Source organism: Mustela erminea, chromosome 3, assembly GCF_009829155.1.
Source record: "Mustela erminea isolate mMusErm1 chromosome 3, mMusErm1.Pri, whole genome shotgun sequence".
Taxonomy (NCBI): domain Eukaryota; kingdom Metazoa; phylum Chordata; class Mammalia; order Carnivora; family Mustelidae; genus Mustela; species Mustela erminea.
In genome coordinates, this window is record NC_045616.1 from 122,039,579 (window position 1) to 122,058,194 (window position 18,616).

At 50.5% G+C, this 18,616-nt stretch overlaps 1 protein-coding gene across 5 annotated transcripts in view; it reads left to right on the plus strand.

Annotated features, from left to right (window-relative positions):
• The first annotated feature begins 4,786 nt into the window (after positions 1–4,786).
• Positions 4,787–18,616, plus strand: part of TNIP1 (TNFAIP3 interacting protein 1) — a 48,382-nt gene continuing 34,552 nt past the window's right edge. For 2 of the 5 annotated variants that reach the window (XM_032337277.1, XM_032337279.1), the window contains exon 1: positions 10,030–10,226. The gene's annotated coding sequence lies outside the window, so the exon portion shown is untranslated. Of the gene's footprint in view, positions 4,852–10,029; positions 10,227–18,616 lie in introns of those variants that run through there. The other 3 variants (XM_032337275.1, XM_032337280.1, XM_032337276.1) reach the window with 2 other exon arrangements.

The window sequence follows — 18,616 nt, forward strand, 5'->3', positions numbered from 1 at the left end:
AACATACTGCCCTGAGTCCATTTCCTTTCCTTTCCTTGGAAAGCACAATTTTGCAAAATGCATTCCTGAATCCCATTTTTTCAGATGCTCCAGAATGACATGTACCTCCTCTCTGTGCAGTGACTTGGTTTGAGGTTGAATATTGCCTTTCTTATCCACTGTGTATAATGCCCAGTGACCCACAGTGCATGGACTCGAGCTCTCTTCTCTCCAGATTCTAAGATCTGTTGTCTTCTTGGTCTCTGATGCTGGTACTGAGAAGGCACTTTTCCTGGAACAAAAAGGGGAGCAGTGAAGTCCCAGGACCACCCGCATCAGAACCAAAGATTTGAAAGGCAGCTTTGAGAGCAGGAGTCCCAACTTTGAATCACCTGGGGGAGCCTTTCTTTCTTTCTTTCTTTCTTTTTTTAAAGATTTTATTTATTTATTTCACAGAGATCACAAGTAGCCAGAGAGGCAGGCAGAGAGAGACAGAGAGAGAGGAGGAAGCAGGCTTCCTGCTGAGCAGAGAGCCTGATGCAGGGCTCGATCCCAGGACCCTGGGATCCTGAACTGAGCCAAAGGCAGAGGCTTCAACCCACTGAGCCACCCAGGGGCCCCGTGGGGGAGCCTTTCAATGCCAATCCCAGGCCACACCCTCCACCCCGCAAGATCTTGATATAATTAGTCTGCGGTGAGGCCTGCACATCTGTATTTTTACAAAGCTCCTCCGGTGATTCTAACACGCAGTCAGGATTGAGAACCACTGACCTGAGATCAGCCTAACCCAGACACATGGATCAGATGATGCTGGCAGATGCTCAAATGGATGACCCCCTGACCTATGATATTCCTAATAAAATGACCTCAGTGGGCCCTTCTTCTGTGCACACAGGTATTCCCAGGATTATAGATGGGCGAAGAGCATTGACCCCCTTTCCCAGATGAGGAAGGTGAGGGAGAGAGAAGGGAATGGCTGCTCACATCACACAGAGAGTTAGTAACAGCAGTGGGGCTTGCCCCTAGTGGAAGCTGGTAGACCCAAAGCATTTTTGCAAAAGTCATGGATTTGATGCATGGGTGACCCAGAGAAGTACTAGCACGCTAGGTACTGCCCACTAGTCCATGACACTGAGTTCTTGGCTGCCTTTATAGGAGAAGATGACGCTCATTTTGGAGCTGGAAGATCCAGTTAGGGAGCTTGGGCCTCTCAAACTACTAAGTACTAAGATAACGGCAGGAGCTTACTGAAAATGCCACCTCTTGGGCCCTAACCCCCAGAGAGTATGATTTCTTAGGTCTATGGTGGGATCCAGAAATCTGCCCAGAGTCCTGGACTAGGTCCCCATGGCATGAGGAATTCCCATCCTTGGGAAACATCGGACAGACTTGGTGAATCAGGAAACCCATGGCGTCAAGTCCATTCATTTGTTAAATAAATGTTAATCGACTAGGATGAGACTGGCCCAGTGCTGTTCCCCAAAATGTCAACGAGACTAGAGATGTCAGGACAGGAGAGGTGGGCCTGAGCGATTAGGTGTCAGAGGGGTGGGCCGGTGAGAGGTTCCCCGTGTGTATCCAAATTCAGCCATCTTTTGAGGTCTGGCATGGATCTTGTCTCCCCCAGGTGAGCTCTGTAGACATGACCTGAGTTTGAACTCCCCTGTGCTACTCATTAGGTGTTGGCTTAAGCCCCTTCATCTGCAAAGCAGGGGTACCAATCTCCAAGAGTTCTGATGAGGAATCCACGAGTATCATGCCCATTATACGATAATCTTAAATATTAGCTATTAGTGGGCGCCTGGGTGGTTCCGTTGGTTAAGTGTCTGCCTTCGGCTCAGGTCATGATTCCAGGATCCTGGGATCCAGTTCTGCACTGGCTCCCTCCTCAGTGGGGAGTCTGCTTCTCCCTCTCCCTCTGCCTCTCCATCTCCCTCTCTTTCTCTCTCAGATAAATAGATACAATCTTTTTAAAACATTAGCTATTAGTGTTATTATTTCCTGATCATCTTGGCCTGCCCTGATTTCTCCTTTTTCTGAACTTCTGGACTTCCTAACAGTATCAGAATGGAAGGTCCCTTAGTGATCATCCAGTCTGATTCCTTCACATTACAGAAAGGGAAGCTGAGGACCAGAGAGGCGAAGGGACTTGCCCCAGGCCACACAGCAGAGCCAGGACTCAAGCTCAGCTCCTCTGATGCGCAGTCCAAGGGTCCCTTCCTCCTCAACATCCATCCCACAGCCTGAACAAGGAAGGCAATTTCAGGGAATCCATGGCTGGATGAAGAAGAGGTGTGAGGGAAGGTGGGAGAAGCTAGTTGTGCTCAGCACTCCAGCACGGAGAGCCCAGAGCTGGTTGTCCCCCAGGATCTGCAAGCCAAGTGCTCCTGCCTGGAGATTCTGGTTCACGTGGGGCCAGCTCCTTGAGCCTCCCTAGCCCTTCAAGGTCCTTCCATCATCTAAGACGCCCTGAGCAGGAACCAGTCCAAGCAAGGCTTTGTGAAGTCACAGATGATCTATGATCACCGAGGCCTGCGGAAAGATGTCAGGTTTAAAGGAAACACTGCAATCCAGGCACATCAGGGCTGAATTACACACTATACTGATGAGGAATCTGAAACCCAGTTTCCTCAAGGAAGGGACATTCCTCAATTTCATAGAAGGTCCTGGCTGACCCAGATGGCTAGTCACAGGCCACTGGGAGGCTTCCCAGAGAGAGCCAGGGATAATATTGCTCTCCCTGATGCGGAGTCCTGCCACCATCCTGAGTGCCTGTTCCTGCCCAGCTGGGGACATGGGTGAGGAAGGACCTGCAAGCAGGTAGCAAGGGTAGATAGGTGGGCGCTGTGGGCTAATAGGTAGGGGAGCATGTGATGCTGTCAGCATGAGGTATAATTTATTCCTTGCAGAGAAAAGGGTGTATGTGCAGGGAAGTGAATCATCCTTTGCACTTGATCTAGCTCAAGGATTGGTGCTGTTAGTCCTGTAGAACTTTCTGTGTGGATGGAAATGCCTGTACCATATAGTATGGTAGGCACTTGCCCCATGTGGCTATTGAACATTTAAAAATTGGCCAGTGTGACCAAGGGTCTGAGTGCAGTATGGGAAAGAGCACTGGACCAGGAGTCAGGAAGTCCCTTCATTTAGTCACTAGGAAAGTCACTTCCCCTGTCTGGCCTTCACTTCCTCCTCTGTTGGGCCAGAAGCTCTCTCTAGTGTTCCTCATGGAATCCCAATCCGGAGGACACAGAAGCAGGAGAGGAGGACACAGAAGCAGGAGAGGAGTGGATTCGGTGCACTCTCCCCATCTCTCACCTCCTATCCTCTGCCTCCCAACCCCCTGCTTAAGCTGAGTTTGGCCCCTTGTGACTTGACCTTCCTTATTTCTCCAGGTCCACCTCTTTACTTCCCCCTTGCTTCAAACTCCATGTTCCACTCCGAGTGAACAATTTTCAGTTCCCTGAATGTATTCTCTCTTTGCATATTCTATTCCCCTTGCTAAGAACACTGTTCCTTGTGCTCTTGCTTGGCTGCTTTCAGGTCTTAGCTGATGTGTCACTTCCTCCAGGAAGGCTTCCCAGATCTCCGAATCCTAACTAAATGCTCCCCGTCCATGATCCTGTAGCTCCCTGTATTTCTCCTGTCATAACATATCTCTACCATTCTTGATTATAACTACCTATTAGCCCACAGCGCCCAGAGCAATGCTATCTAACAGAACTTTCTGTAATGATAGAAAGGTTCTATATATGTGCATCCTACTCGGACAGCCACATGTGGTTACTGAGCATTTGAAATATGGCGAGCTGTATCGAGGAACTGAGTTATTAATTTATTTAATTTTAACTAATGTATAATTAAATAGCCATGGGTGGCTTATGGCTACCATACTGGACAGGGCAGGAAGTGGGTCTGACTTGTCCATCCCTGTATCCTCAGCAGTCTGTAATGTTGCTGTTAAGAACAAAGTTCCAGAACCTGAAGTTCCAGAACCTGAAATGATCAAGAAAGGCCAGTTCATCCACAGCCAACTCATGTCCTCCCCAAGCATCTTATCGGTGGATAATGAACTAAGACCTTATGTTTGTAAAGTACTCAAACATTCAGAATCATTCTCTCTTAATCACCTCATTACAAGAGCCAGACCCAGCAGGACTCCTTATACCCATTTTACAGCTGGGGATCACCAAGGCTCCGTCTGGATGGGAAAGTGAGGAGCAGCAGAACCGGCTGGTTAGGGTAGAGCTGGGTGGCTCTTTGCTAAGGAGCTTAGCCTGCTAAGGCCCCACTTGACCTGGAAATGAGAGCCAGCACGGAGGGAAGCAGGGGGCTTTTCCTTCCCTCTGGAGAGTCCACAGACACTAAATGGAAACAGATGGAACAGGGATGGGGAAGGACGATGTGGGCTGGGCATCTGGCCCTTTCCTGAGGGTCCCGGGCGCTGGAATCCCCCACCTCAGGCAAAGGAGGCATTAGCGGTCTTCAGAAGAAGTCAAAGGCTGGGGTAGGGTGGGCAGACCAGGCTGCCCCCGCGCCAGTTCCTGGTCCGGCCACAGAACCCTCAGGCTTCCAGCTCCTCCCCAGAACGCCTTCCCCTCCCCAGAACGCTTGGCAAGTGATAGCCAGTCTGGGAAGTGACAGGTGGGGAACTGACAAAGAAGGGCCCTGTGCTCTGCCAGGGGGGGGCAGGATGGGGCCTCAGCTGGGCCTTGTGGGGTTGCCTGGCGGCTGGCTCCTCCATCTCGGGGAATTCCCCTCCTGCCTAAAAGTCAGCCCAGCCCAGCCCTCCTTCCTGCAGAAGCACAGTGAGCTGACGAGCCTTCACAGGGTGCCAGCCCCCGCTGCACCCCCGGTCGTCTTCTCCTGCCCCAGGTAAGTGACCGAGTGCAGGGGGCGGCAGGTCAGGACATGGCTAGGAGCTCACTGCGTGAGGGGTCAGGGCCACCAGGCCACTCCCCAGCTCTGCCAGGTGGCTTTCCTGCCAGCTGGGGTCGGCTGCTCCCCTGGGCCAGCTCCCTCTTCTCCGACCGGGGTTTGGGTTCTGGGCCTCTCTACCTCCTTGCCTGGTCTCATTCTCCTCTTGCTTCTCTCCCTCCATTTCTTACTTCCTCTTCCTGCCCTCCTCAGCCCGTGTGTTTCTTTCTAGCCGCTTCTAGTTCTTCCCAAGGGAAGGAAAAAGCAGAGTCTATTTTTGTCTTATCCTTCCCTGGAGGAAAGGGATTGGGGTCACAAGTATGAACGTAGATTTGTGTTGGTGTGTGAATGTGCATCTCTGTTGGTGAGTTTCGTCTGTGTCAGATCTGTTGAGGTATACATGTGAGTGCAAGTTCGCAAGCATGTCTAAGTGCGTGTGTATCTGGAAGTGTCTGGGTCATTATATGAACCTGTGTGCGTCTCTGGGTGAATGTGAGTTTTGAGGGTGGGCGAGTGTGTGTGTGTGTTGCCCACGTCAGTGGTCTATACAGTGAGGTAGGAAGAGCCCGGGTGGGAGTCTACCTCTGCCTCCCTCGGGAACGCAATGGAGGGCGAGGACCCTCCTCAGCGCTGGAGCAAATGGCTCTCCGGAAGGTTCGCTCACCTGCCTCCCTCCTAGGGCTGGCTGGACCCTGTTGTGGTTGAACATTTCATTCGGGGTCTGAGGCACAGGGAGAGGGTGAGAGCTGGCAGACGGTGGTGATATGGCCTCCTCTTTAATCACAAACAGTCCAGATTTTCCAGAGCCGGTCGGAGGCCCAGCCCTGGGAAGTCCCTGGCTAGGAGGGGCAAGGAGTAGAGACCAAGTCATTGTCACAGCAGCTTCTGGGCTGGAGAAGAATGGAGGGAGCAGTGGGAGGGACCCTGAAAGGAGGAGTATGAGAAAGGACGTGGGGTGAGGTGGTAGGAGGATTGCTCCCTGGGCCCTGGTAGGGCTTCCCAGGATTAGGAAATGTCTGGTTCCCATGGGGCTGCCTCCCTCAGGGGCTGGGCTGGGCTGACCTCTCTGCCCTCCCAGGAGGATCACGAGGAGCAAGCTTGGATCCAAACTCAGATCTGGCTTGACACCCTGACCTGAAGACAGGGAGGCCAGAGGGAGAGGACGTGGACTAGGGGAAGCCTGGGGCTCCCAGCAGCTGTGGGAGGTGCCTGGCCACATCGGCTCTGAGGCCGGGAATTTCCCCCAGAGTCACTGGCTCTTTCCTTTCCGCAGCGGTGTCCTAGAAACCCTAGCACAAACGGCAGGCCCCGGGCTACAGCGGAAACAGCTGGGAGGGAGAAGGAGGAAAACAGGGAAGACCCTGGAGAAAAAGTCAGGGAAATGCCATCTCGGCCTGGTGCTTCTGAGGACACTTTGTGAGGTCTTGGGCAAGTTCCTCCGTAGCTCTGGGCCCTGGGCTTTGCTGCCTTTAACTTCACCCCTGGCCCGATGGCACCTCATTCTTTCGCTACCCTATGCACTGGACCCTGCCCTTCACATTCTCTGTGAGGAAACCGGCAGAGAGTGATCACAAGGTGTAAGGGCAAGGCTGTGACCTAAACCCAGATCTGACTCCAGAGCCCATACCCTTGCATGACCTACATGCTCTTGGAGGAGGGGCAAACTGTGAGTCTGGTATGGTTTAATTCACCTTAAGGTGCCTAAGGAACATGAAAAGTTATGGAAATCTTAGAGCCATCCATCCATCCCTCGTGCAGTGATCTGGGAGGTAGATAGAATTAAAATGCTTCTGAGGCTGAGGATGGGAAACAGGGGACCATTGCTTCTGCTTACTTATTTCTTACCAAAAAATATAGTTACCTACAATTTCAGCCAACAGCATGTGCTTGACTTGCATTTCTCATTTAACTATCACTAAAATCTCTCTCTCATGTGCACACACCCAGTACCAGAAAGCACCTAGAATTCACCAAGGGTTTTATATTCCCCAGATTGCCTCAGGCTATGGGACCAGGAGACTGGATAGAAGGAAGGGACCCAGAGCCGGGATTGCTCTTTTCCTAGTGCGTTAGCCGCTCACCTTGAGTTTCATTCCCCTGCAGCCAAGACCCTAACTCACAATTTCACCTCCTAGAGTAAGGCTGAGCTTAGTGGTTTTAGAAGCTCCTCTTCCCATCTGTGGGGTGTACAGATGGCCCTCAGTGGTTGTATCCATGTGAGAGAAAGGTTGGATCTAATCCTTCCTAAACGAGCCATAATGACTAGTATTTTGAGCTCTTACTGGCTGGCAGGACTCTATAGTCTAATGCTTAAGAGCAGAAAGAATTTAGGACTTGTTGCTGTATAAGACCTTGGGCGAGTCATCTAACACCTCAAAGCCCCAGTTTCATCTGTGAAATGGGCATGACAGTGGTAATGGCCTCAGGGTGGTTGGGAGATATCCTGTTAGGTCAGAGAGCAGAGCCACTACATGGTGAAAACAACCTTTTTGCATGGCAAAAACACTTCTTTTCAGGCACTTGATTTAAAGCTTCGTTGGTGACAGGTGAGGTTTTTGGTAGGTCTTTTATTTCTATCAAGTGTGGACTTCGGTTCTTCTTTGGAGCATCCTTAGTGGAGGTAGTAGAGAGAGAAGGACTGGTGGGAAGTTGCATGCTTTAAAACAAAAACCAAAACAAACCAAACACAGGCCTTTGATTCTCCTCCCAGGTGGGGCTCTATGCAGGTGCTTGTCATCACTCTGGAAGAGCAAGAAGTTTCCAGCTGCCTGAGTCACTCGGCTCTCGGCTTGGACATCTCCTTCCAGATCTAGGGATGGCAGGGGTTACCAGGCTGGGGGACCCATTTCCCACCCTGCCAGGGGTCTCAGGGTCCATAGAGGATGTGGATAGTGACATGGAACTTGGGGAGAGTGCATTCCTGGGTTTAACAGTGAAGTTCTGTCCAGTGCTGGCAATCCGTGTCTATATGCCACTACTGTTTCTCAGATGCCTACTGTGTGCCAAGCTTTGGGCTTTCCTTGCATTAACTCATTTATCCCCATGATCCCATGAGGGGTAAGATGCAATTTCCTCCATTTTTCAGAGAGGAACTGAGGCTTAGAGAGACCACCCAGGTAGCAAGTGGTCGAGTAGGAGTTAGAACCCAGCCTTGTTCCTAATGAGTGTTGAGTTTCTATAGGGAAAATCATGACACTGGAAAGATAACAGGATGCAGTGAAAAGAGCACATATTACTGGAAACCAAGGTCCTGGCTTCTAACCGTGGTGGCATCATTCAATGGGTGCGGCCCTGAACAAGTCCTTTATTATCCTGAGGACTCAGTTTACTTATCTATCAAATAGGGGATTGCGAACAATGGTCTCCATGGCTTCTAACATGGTGGGAAGTTCTGAATTCAGATGAAGTTTTAAAAAGGTGGGAAGGGGTGGGTGTGTTCACGACTTTGAAGAGGATTTCCTCACACATTATAAGTGTTAGGAAAAAGTACCCCAAAACAGGGAATCAGTCCAAAAAAAAGAAAAGACCACGTAACCTTTTTGTCATACCAGAGCACTGTCCAACAAGTCCTCCTAGTGGTCATCAAGCAATTTAAGGGATGAAGCTATTTGCCTAAATCTCGAAGGTCAGACATTTTACAGACAGCTGAAATAGTCTGGAAGCAAAATGCAAATAGGTGGAGACTCTTCATTTTTTTTTTTAAAGTAAATTTCAGAAGAGTTGGGTTGAGATTAGGAAGACAGCATTCCAGGAGGAGGCAAATTGGGAACTGTAGACAAAGAGCAGGAAGAAAACCCCGCTTTGGGGGAAGCCTACTGGGTAGAGGTGGTGAACCAGCCCGATTCTAATCCCTCCGTCCCCTCCCCTGTTGGTGATGGTCAAATGTGCTTGGGTTGGCCTTTGTATCCTGTTCTCCCCACACTCTTTAAAATCAGAGTTTATGAGTACTTCTTTTCCTAGTTAAAAATGAACCAGAATTACTATTGTTTTGAGAATGTGGTAACACTTTTGAAGTAACCAAAGGCATCCCAGAATTTGAAGACACCTTTGAAGTAAATGAAGTCACAGGCCTGACAGGAGAATCTTCCAATTAGGTTCCTACTTGGGTAGAGGGGTGTGTGTGTGTTCAGTCACAGTTGATTGACAGATCTCCACTTCTGTAAAATCAGGACTTGTACAAAATAGCTCACCAAGTCCTTTCTGAGGACCAGGACCTGTCAATGACTAAGTTTTCATCAGTTCTGGGGAAATGAGTCTTTTGCAATAGGTTTTTCATAAAGCTGTATTTACCCCCATTTAAAGAGCTGTCCTTTATTCCCAGATTAGGTCCTTCTACTTTTTGAAATCAAAACCCTCTTAAATAAAATGATGAAACCAAAGACAGCGTTCCCACCATTAAACCAAGCTGCTCCTTAAGGGTCTGGGAAATCCCACAGCTGTTTGGATGATCTGACCCACAAATACGTAGACAGGGTGGGAGGAGGGCTCTGGATTTGCCCATTAGGGTTTAAATGCTGGTTCAGCCACTTACTATCAACCAACCTCCTCTCAGTGCCTGTTTTTTAATTTATTTACAGTAAACAAGGGGTAAACCCATTTCACTAGGGTGGCTCAGTGAAAGAAATAATGCATACAAAATGCTTACAATGTCTGGGGCTGTGAGTTTATGCAAAAAAAAAAAAAAAAAAGTTATTTAGGAGTCCTTTCAGCTTAAATTTCTGGGAGTTCCGCGAAGTCGTTCAGGAGCGCCCTGGACCCCACTCTGCGGCCCCGAGCTCTAGCCCTGGCCCAGCTCCAGATGCTTACGTGCCTTTCGGCAAGTTCCCTCCCCGCTGTGGTCCTCGAGCCCCTGGCATCAAAGAAGGGAAGGGGTAGTCTCTGCGGTTCGTCTCTGCTCTGAGATTCCGGACTCAGCCCGGGCTCCGGGGCTTCCGGCGCGGGGAGTGACACTGGGGGCTGCCCAAGCCCCGGAGGTCACCGCCCGAAGGGCTGGCCCACGGGCGGGGGTAACCGCTACGGCTCAACTGCTCCCGGGGCCGGACCTCCCCGGGCGGTTGCTGTTTACCTCGCTCCGTCCCGCCCCCACGGTCGCTGGCCCGCCCCGAGGGCGCAGCGCGATTGGGCGAGCGGCCTGTCAGTCGCCGGGGACTTTCCCAGGGGTAGGGCGGCCCTGCCCCCAACACTTCCTCGTCCGCAGCGCGGTCCCCCTACCCGGCCTGGGAACCCGCAGAGTGCTGAAGGGCCGGACAGTGGCCGCGGCCGATAACCCGTCCCTGCATCCGTGGCTGGACGCAGAGGGGGAGGGCGGTGTGTCCCCGGGCCCCCAACCTCAGGTAAGCCGGCCGTGCTGAGCGGGGATGGGGCGGAAGGGAGCCCGCGACCCGGGTGTTCAGAGCCTCGGCAGTGACCGTGCGCGGAGGAAAGGGTTGGTCGGGCCCGGCCCGGTGACCTAGGCTCCTCGGCTCCTGGGCCCAGGCACCTGAGGTCCCGGCGGCGGCAAGGGTCGGGCCGCGGCGAATCCCTGCCCCTCGCCGAGGGCCGGGGGGCGCGCCTGCGCACTGTGTGGGCGAGCGTGTCTGGGAACGGTGTGCAGGCGGAGTGTGCAATGCGTGCGGACCAGCCGGTTGGGGGGAGTGAGCCGGCACGGGTCTGTGTATAGTGTGCGGGACCGGCCTGGAAGCAGTGTGCACATGTAATGGAAAGGAAAATAATTTATTGGGCGCTTTCCAAGTGCTCATCTAAACCCATTTGGTGTATTAAACTTGTAATTGTCGCATCTTTCTTTAAAATGAATATTATTATTATCACCCCCATTTTACAGTTTAGGAAACCGGGGCACCTGGAGATTGGATTCACACAGCTAGGGAGTTGCAAAGGCAGGATTCGAAACTTGGCCTTTGGCTCCAGAGTTCAGCTATCCAGTTTCTTTTGAACATACTTTGCACACTGTTGGAGGCAACATTTGTGTGCATGTGTAGTGCAGGGTAGCTGTAGTGAGTCTGGGAGTGATTTTCGGTGTGTTTTTACGAATGGGTGAGTTTTCCACTGTAGAACATTTGTGTGTGTGTGTGTGTGTGTTAGAGAGAGAGAGAGATAGGGCAATACGGAAGTGATTACATTGTACATTCATTAATTGTGTGTATGGAGGTGGGCGTGAATTTTGTGCCCCAGGGTGAGAGATTGTGTTTTGGTTGAGGTGGTTTGTGGATGATGCAAAAGAATAGGCAACGTCCATCCCCACCCCCTTGCAGAATGACAGTACAGAAAAATCTGTGGATTCCTAATGCATCATTTTAATTTCACAGTATCATGAAAATAGAATTTCATCAGCACGTATTTTCCAGGTTATGGTAGAGGGGAATTCAGCATCGAATGAGAGGTCAGAGAGGATGATTCTCAGTTATTTTTTCTTTGTTCTTGAGCATGCAGGAGACTGGAATATTTAGTAGTACAAAAGTTTAGGAATCTTGTGATGTTATATTAATATCCTTACAGCAAACAGAACTGAGGCACTGAAAAACCAAGAGCAGTAATGAAGACAGTGTACATTTATGAACACTTAACCTCTGCCAGGCACACTGCTTTATTTTCAGTGTATCATTTAATCTTTTCAACAACCTTGGGAGATAGTCACTAATAGTAGCCTCAGTTTTCAAATGAGGAAATTGAGGCCCACAAAGGTTAAGATTTGGCCAAGACCAGTAAGCCTTGCATAGTATTGCCCTGTTCCATTTCCACTGACCAAGGTTGCCGTCTTCTCTGTGTCCTGGGAAAATAGTGTAATCAGGAACTGGCTTTTCATGGAACCACTTGATCATGACCCCCTGGGAGCTGCATTTGAGTGTCTTGTATTCTACATACTTCTGTGATTCTGTTTTCCCCCACCCGTGGGTGTCCTGGGGCTATGGTGAGGCTCTCATGCGGAGGGGCACTACCTGCCTGTATGCCTACACCAGGTCTTGGGGGGCCCCAGGAAGCCATGGGGTCTGACTCATACCCTTACCCCTAATGCTGCCTGTGAGCTGGGTCCCGGATGTTCTGGGGTGGCTTGGGTCGCACTGGTTTGAGCACCTCACCATTGAAGGAGGTCGTCTGTCTGTCTGTCACTCTGAGTACCCTGGGTACTGCTGCCGTTTTCCCTGTAGTTTAGCCACGGCAGCTGCTTTTTTTCCCCTCCAAGGTGCCAAGGTTGTTCTTGACTTTCTGTGTGCTGTTCCTTCTGCCTAGAACACCTTTCCCCATTTCTTCACATGGCTGGTTCCTATCTGTCAAGTCTCAGCTCAAATGTCACCTTCTTAGAGAGGCCTTCCCTGACCTTTCTATGCAAAGTGGCACCCTTTTTTCACTTTCTGTCATATTACTATTGTGTTTTTGTATGCTCATCATACTCTGCAATAATCTTGTTTATTTGCGAATGAGAAAGTATATATATGGAACTTAGTGTCTGGAATGTAATAATGTTTCGTGTTTCCTTGTTTTTGCCTTTCTCTGTTTCCTGGAGCAGAAGGGTGAGAGCAGGGACCAGTCCCTGATCCTGGATCAGAGTGTTGGGGGGTAAGGCTCTGCTGCATTCGCTCAGTGGACGAGTAGAATAGAAGAAACTAGAATAATGGTGCATTTCACAGATGAGGGAACTGAGGCCAGGAGATGGGAAGGCACTTATCCCAGAAAGGTAGTGGCAGCATCAGGATGAGAACCACAACATGCTTCCCAAGGGGACATTTTTCCTTCTTTCTTACAGTCAGCCAGTTTTTCCTGAACTGTCTTGTGCCCATTGTTTGGCAAGGAGCGTGGTGGCTCAGGTACATAAGGAACGAGCCTGGCCCTCCAGGCACTTGTAGCGGAATGGAGAGAGATGTGCTCTGAGTGTGATCTGGAAGACATTGCACACTGGCAAGTGCCAAGTAGAAGTCTCACTGGAGCGCAGGGCAGTTCGGGGGCCCCAGGTCATTGGGGTGTGGGGTGGGTACCTCTCCGGGCAGGCAGCTTCAAGGCCAGGCTCTAGAAAGATGATGAGTGCAGAGTGGGGCCTGAGCACCTTCTGGAACTTAGTCTACTGGGTAGAGGATTTGGGGTAAGGCTCTGCTGGGTTGGGGGAGCTGGCCAGCTGGACCAGGAAAAACCCTAAGGTCTTGACTACCAGGCAGAGAAGTTGTGGTTTCTCCCTGTGGGCAGCATCAGGAAGTGATTAGAGCGGTTGGTTGGCAAACGTAAGTGTGCCTGTGCAGCACCTGTGTGGCTTGCTGAACACACCAGGCTGTGTCCCCCCAAGAGGGGCTGATCCAGTGAGCAGTGGCCATGCTGCTGCCACAGGTGTGACTTACTTTGTCCCTGGTGGAGAGTTTGGCACACCTATGTGGGTGTGGCCCCTGCTCCCTGCTTGTGAGGTCCTCTGATGCCAGGGCTGGCTTCTCCAGTGCTGCAAATTAAGGGGACAGACTGTACAAGGCTGGTGTATGCTAAGCAGTCACTCGGTGCTAGCTGCTGATCTTGTGAGTGAGGATAATCATGAGCTGATGGCATTTCAGTAGGAGATGGTAGGAATGGTCCGATTTTTCATGGTTTGGGATAACTCACTTTTAACCCCTCTGCCACCTGTGGACCATGCTGTGTCTTCTCTGGATGGGTCATCCTTTGCTCTGGGTCTGATGTCTGTCTGTCTTTTTTAAGATTTTATTTATTTAAAGGGAGAGAGAGTGAGTGAGAGGGCACAAGCCAGGGTAAAGTCAGAGGGGGAAGCAGATTCCCCACCGAGCAGGGAGCCTGTTGCAGGACTTGATCCCAGGACCCTGGGATCATGACCTGAGCTGAAGGCAGTTGCCTAACCATCTGAGTCACCCAGGGTCTGATGCCTTTCTATCCCTGGGGCACAGAGGACCTCTGGCCCAAGTTCCCTCAAAAAGCCTCTAGCACCCCAGCCAGTGATCATCTAGTCTTGGCTTGACTCCCGCCCCGAGAGTCAGGGGGTGCTGTACCTTGTAGGTAGCCTCTTCCCATGTCACGGCTGGGGCGCCCTGGGTGCAACTTCGTCCTATCTCACCTCCCTTTTCCCTCCTTGCCCACCTGACCACTTGGGGGAAGGAAGGGCATGGTGCCGGGCAGTAAGAGAGTGCCTCGCTGGCCCCCAGAGGCCTGGGTTTGCCTCCTCTCTGTGTCACTGCCATCCTCTGCTGCCTTGGGCAGGTCTTTTTCCTTCTCTGGCTTTGGTGTGCCCAGTGCAGCATGAAGGGATTGCACTGGCTGCTGTCTTAAAATGTTCTTTTAGCTCTAAAAACTCTGTGGCCCAGTGCCCTGGATCCATCCATTCCTGAGCTCTTCCCGCGGGGCCAGGCCTCTCTGTGCCTGTCCTTCCTCCCCACTTCTTGCTGCTGCACCCCTGCCTGCCTACAGTGCCCACTTCTCTTTTTGCTGTCCCTCTTTGAAGGGAGGGTGTCCAAGGCCCTCTGGAGAGTTGCCAAAAAGGAGGCGCAGGGAAGCAGGGGGAAGCTCCCTTTGCTCTATGGAGCAGAGCTCCCCAACCTCCAGAGGCCGACCTTGGCGGTCACCGTGGCCTATTAGTTGCAGGAAGTTTTTGGTGTTTTTCCCCCATGACTGGCCGAGGACAGTCACTCTTCCAAAAGGAACAGATGACTGGCCCGAGGAGCAGCTGAGCTCTTCTCTTCCTGGGACCTCCCCCTGAAGCTGTTCCCCGTGCCCTTGAACACCTACAGGGTGGACAAACCGGGTGGCCCTGCAGATGTATGTGTGGGGGAGGGCGGGGGCGCAGTGGGAGTTGTGTCACCAAGGAGTCATACTCAGAGGCCGGAGCTGGTATTTTTAGGGCGGGTGTGGGGGGTGTCCCATGAGTCAGGGGCCTGGGGTTTGGTCTCCACCCACACTGGAGAGTGCTCGCTCTGTTTTCCACTGTCTGGCAGGCCATCGTCCTGGGACTTTGTCGTGGCCAGCTTTATCAGTGGTCTGAGGAACCCCAGTCCCTCCACGTCCCCACTTCTGCCTCGGCAAGGGCTCTCCCTTCCCCTGCCCCAAAGAACAGAGGTTGAAGGATAGCAGCACTAACTCTTTGAAAATATGAAGGAATCTTTCAGACGTAGAGGGTAACAGGCACACCCCATACACCCAGCCATCTGGCTTCAGCAATAACACGTTTGTACACCTGAAATATCTCCTTGACCATCCCCTTTCCCCCTCATGTGGAAGTAGCAAGTATTCTGAATTTAAAATTTATTTCCTAATATCTATGGTTTTAGTATAAATAAAGGCCTCCTTACACAATATGTAGTACTGTTTTGTAGGTTTAAGAATGCTGTTTAAGAGCCATCATACTGCCCGTGTTCTGCAACTTCCTTGTTTGCTTAATACTATGTTTATGCAATTCAGTTGTGTTCATATCTCTAGCTGTAGCTCATTCATTTTCACGGCTATATCATATTCTGTGGTATGACCGCGCCCCAATGTATTTCTTTGTTTTCATCCTCATCAGGTAGTTTCCAGCCTTTACTGCTAGAACAAGATATCTTTGGCTTTTATCTGAGTGGTCTTAACACCCCTGTCCTGTTGTCCCCTTCCTAGCCATTATGGCTCCTGCTGGGGGTCTGTAGAGAGCTCTGTGTTTCCTAGTCGATCCTCCCAGCATTTCCTTTGGGAGGAACAAGGAAAGTGAGGCCAGCTCAGGGTCACATGGCAAGGAGCAGAGCCAGGATTTGAACACGATGAACCCTCCTTCCACCATATTTAGAGAAGGGGAATTCTTAAAAGTTGTCCTCTTCCCCCTTAGAGGGGGTAGTTACAGGGTTGGAGAAACCCTTCTTTGGGTAAGCCAGCTTTAGCATAATGGGGACTGGGAGACAGAAGGACAACTAAGTCCTTCATGCCTTCTGTGTAAGGGTGGACCTAGTGCCCTGTTTCCATAGCTGATAGTCGAGGCATCCCTTCTGGGCTAAGTGAGGTTCCAGGTGCTGGGAGGAAAGCCAGCTCCTAGGTGTGGAATGTGTGTATCTGTGGATCCCAGAAGCTGAGCGGAGTCGTGTATGGGGTAGAAGGAAAGTGGGCTGGGGTTGCCGGGGCTGTCTTCTCAGGGAGCTTTTGGCAGCAAGGAGTACAGGGCAGGACCAGTGATGTGATGATCAGATGTGGGTTCTGCTTCGTCCCTTGGGAACTGTGTGGCCTTGAGCCAAGCCATGTACCTATCTGGGCTCGGCTTCCTCTCCAGCAAAATGGGTGTACCTGGTGTGAGGACCCACAAGCAGTGGGTAGGGAGCTCTGTACTGGTCCCAGTTGAGGGTGGTTATCCAGAGTCTGCCGCTTCTCTTCCCATCTTTAGCTCCTCAAGGCCAGCCTTGGACTTCCTGAAGCCAGATCCTTACTGGTAGATTCTAGGTTGAAACTCTCCCCAGCAGTTGCCAGCTTTCCATCCACTGACTAGAAAATTCGTTCCTGGGTTTTCCTCCTTATTGATGATCAAATCCCTCAGCCTTATGTGTCCATATGAGGCAGGTACGTAATGAGCTGTCACCCCTTCCTGTGGCCCCCCCAGCCTCATTTGATGCCAGAACAATGGGCCTTCCCTATTATTCTGACCTTGTCAAGGCACTTATATTTGTGTGTATATATCTATATCTATATCTATATCTAATTTTTAATTTATTTGGCAGACAGATCACAAGTAGGCAGAGAGGCAGACAGAGAGAGAGAGCGAGAGAGGAGGAAGCAGGCTCCCCGCTGAGCAGAGAGCCAAACATGGGGCTCCATTCCAGGACCCTGAGATCATGACCTGAGCCTAAGGCACAGGCTTTAACCCACTGAGCCACCCAGGCACCCCAAGGCACTTATATTTTTAAAACTTATTTTAAAAAGTTACAAAATAACATTATCATTGAAGGAACTCCCCCAAACTCAACCAATACCAAAGGTATAGTAAAAAGCGCAAGCTGTCTTCTCCTTCTTCTGCACTGCCCCTGTTCCCACTATATTTTTGAATGAATTTTTTTCAGTAGAACAGGTGTAGATTTCCCTTGTAAAGAGTATAAATTTTGTAGGTAAAATAAACGTTTCTTTGGTTTCTGATCCCTATCCTAGCTCCCATTCTAGAGCTGTGTACCAATAGCAGTTTGGTATGTAACTTTCCAAACCTTTTCCTATGCACATTTAAGATTTTATGCACAAATATGTATATATACATATAGATGTACATATATACATATAGACATGTATGTAGTTGTATGTTAAAAAAAATAGTATCTTAGGGTACCTGGCTGGCTCAGTTGGAAGAGCATATGACTCTTGGTCTCCAGGTCATAAGTACTAAAAAAAATTAAACTTAAAAAAAGTATTCTATTATACTTTGCTTTTTATTCTTAATGATGTTTTATGGACATCTTTTTATGTCCTTGCAAAGCAGTGTGCCCCATTCTTCTGATGGCTGCATAGTTTTCCAGTGGTTCAATGCACCGTGGCTCATTATACCTGGTGGACATGTAGGACATTTTTGCTGTTACAAAGCAGGTCACAATGCACTTCTTTGTTCGGCCCCTGTGGGCAGTGATGCAGAGATTTCTAGATTCTTAGATAGAGGATTACTGATTGAGGCAGTAACTTCTGGCTGTATAGATAACTAAACCTCAAGGCATACATTTCTATAAGAGCACTTTGTTCTCAGCTAATCAGACATGCAAGCAGGTATTGATATCATTGAGAAAGGACATTCTTTGCTGCGGGCGGCCCAAGGCTGCATCAATAGAAACATAATACCTAAAAAGGTGGAGGTGAAAGTTCCTCTGTTTGGTCAGGTAAACCACACCTGGGTGTTGTATCCAGTTTCAAGACTTGCTACAGATAGGCTAGTGGGAGAAGGTTGAGGGGAATGGATAGGGAAGGGTCTGCAGGCCAGTCCCTCAAGGAACAGCACAGGAAACAGGGTCCGATTAGCTTCAAGAGAATGCTGCAGTCTTCAGGGCTGGACTGGAGAAGAGGAATATGGTGTTCCTGGTTCCAGAACCTCAGAGGGCAGCGTGTAAGGACTGGTGGGGGGAGAACTGGGAGTAGTCTAACTACAGCCAATGTTGGCTACCGGGGTGGGGGTGGGGGGTCCTTAGGGAGGAAGTGGGGTCACTAAAGATGGTTCTCCAGTCCCTTGGCTCCCCTGGCGACTGAATAAGGACAGGACTGCGTTTCCCCCGAAGCTTCCTTGCAGCCTGAAATTCTAAGCCTCAGTGACTGCAGGGGATCAGGGGCAGACTGGGACCTGACTGTATACAAAATTAGAGGTACGTAGAGGCAGGGGCTGGGAACTTGGGAGTCTGTTCCGGCCAGATGCAGGACTGGTTTCCTCCTACTGAGCTTCAGCCCCTTGTCTTTTAGGCTGTGCGGGCCAGCGGAGAGGGTATCAGTGCTGGAGCCTGAACACATAGAGCCCGAATTATTTGTTCTGCTGCTTACCAGCTGTGTGTTCTTAGGCAAGTGACTTCACCTCTCTGAGTCTGCTTCCTTACCTGAAAACTAGAGATACTACTATTTAGCCAAAAGGGGTTTCCTTGCTGGAAAACAGTGATAAGTTTTCTCTCTGTGCAGTAAGAAGAACACAAGGTGGTGAGCCTCAAGCGGCAGCCCAGCGCCTGATCTGCGGCGGACCTAACTGTAGGCACTCTCCCAGCCCTCAGCAGAGCCTCCTTGTCCTTCTTTCTCAGTGGCTCCGGCCAGCTGTCGGCTCTAGTCCAGCCCCTCATCC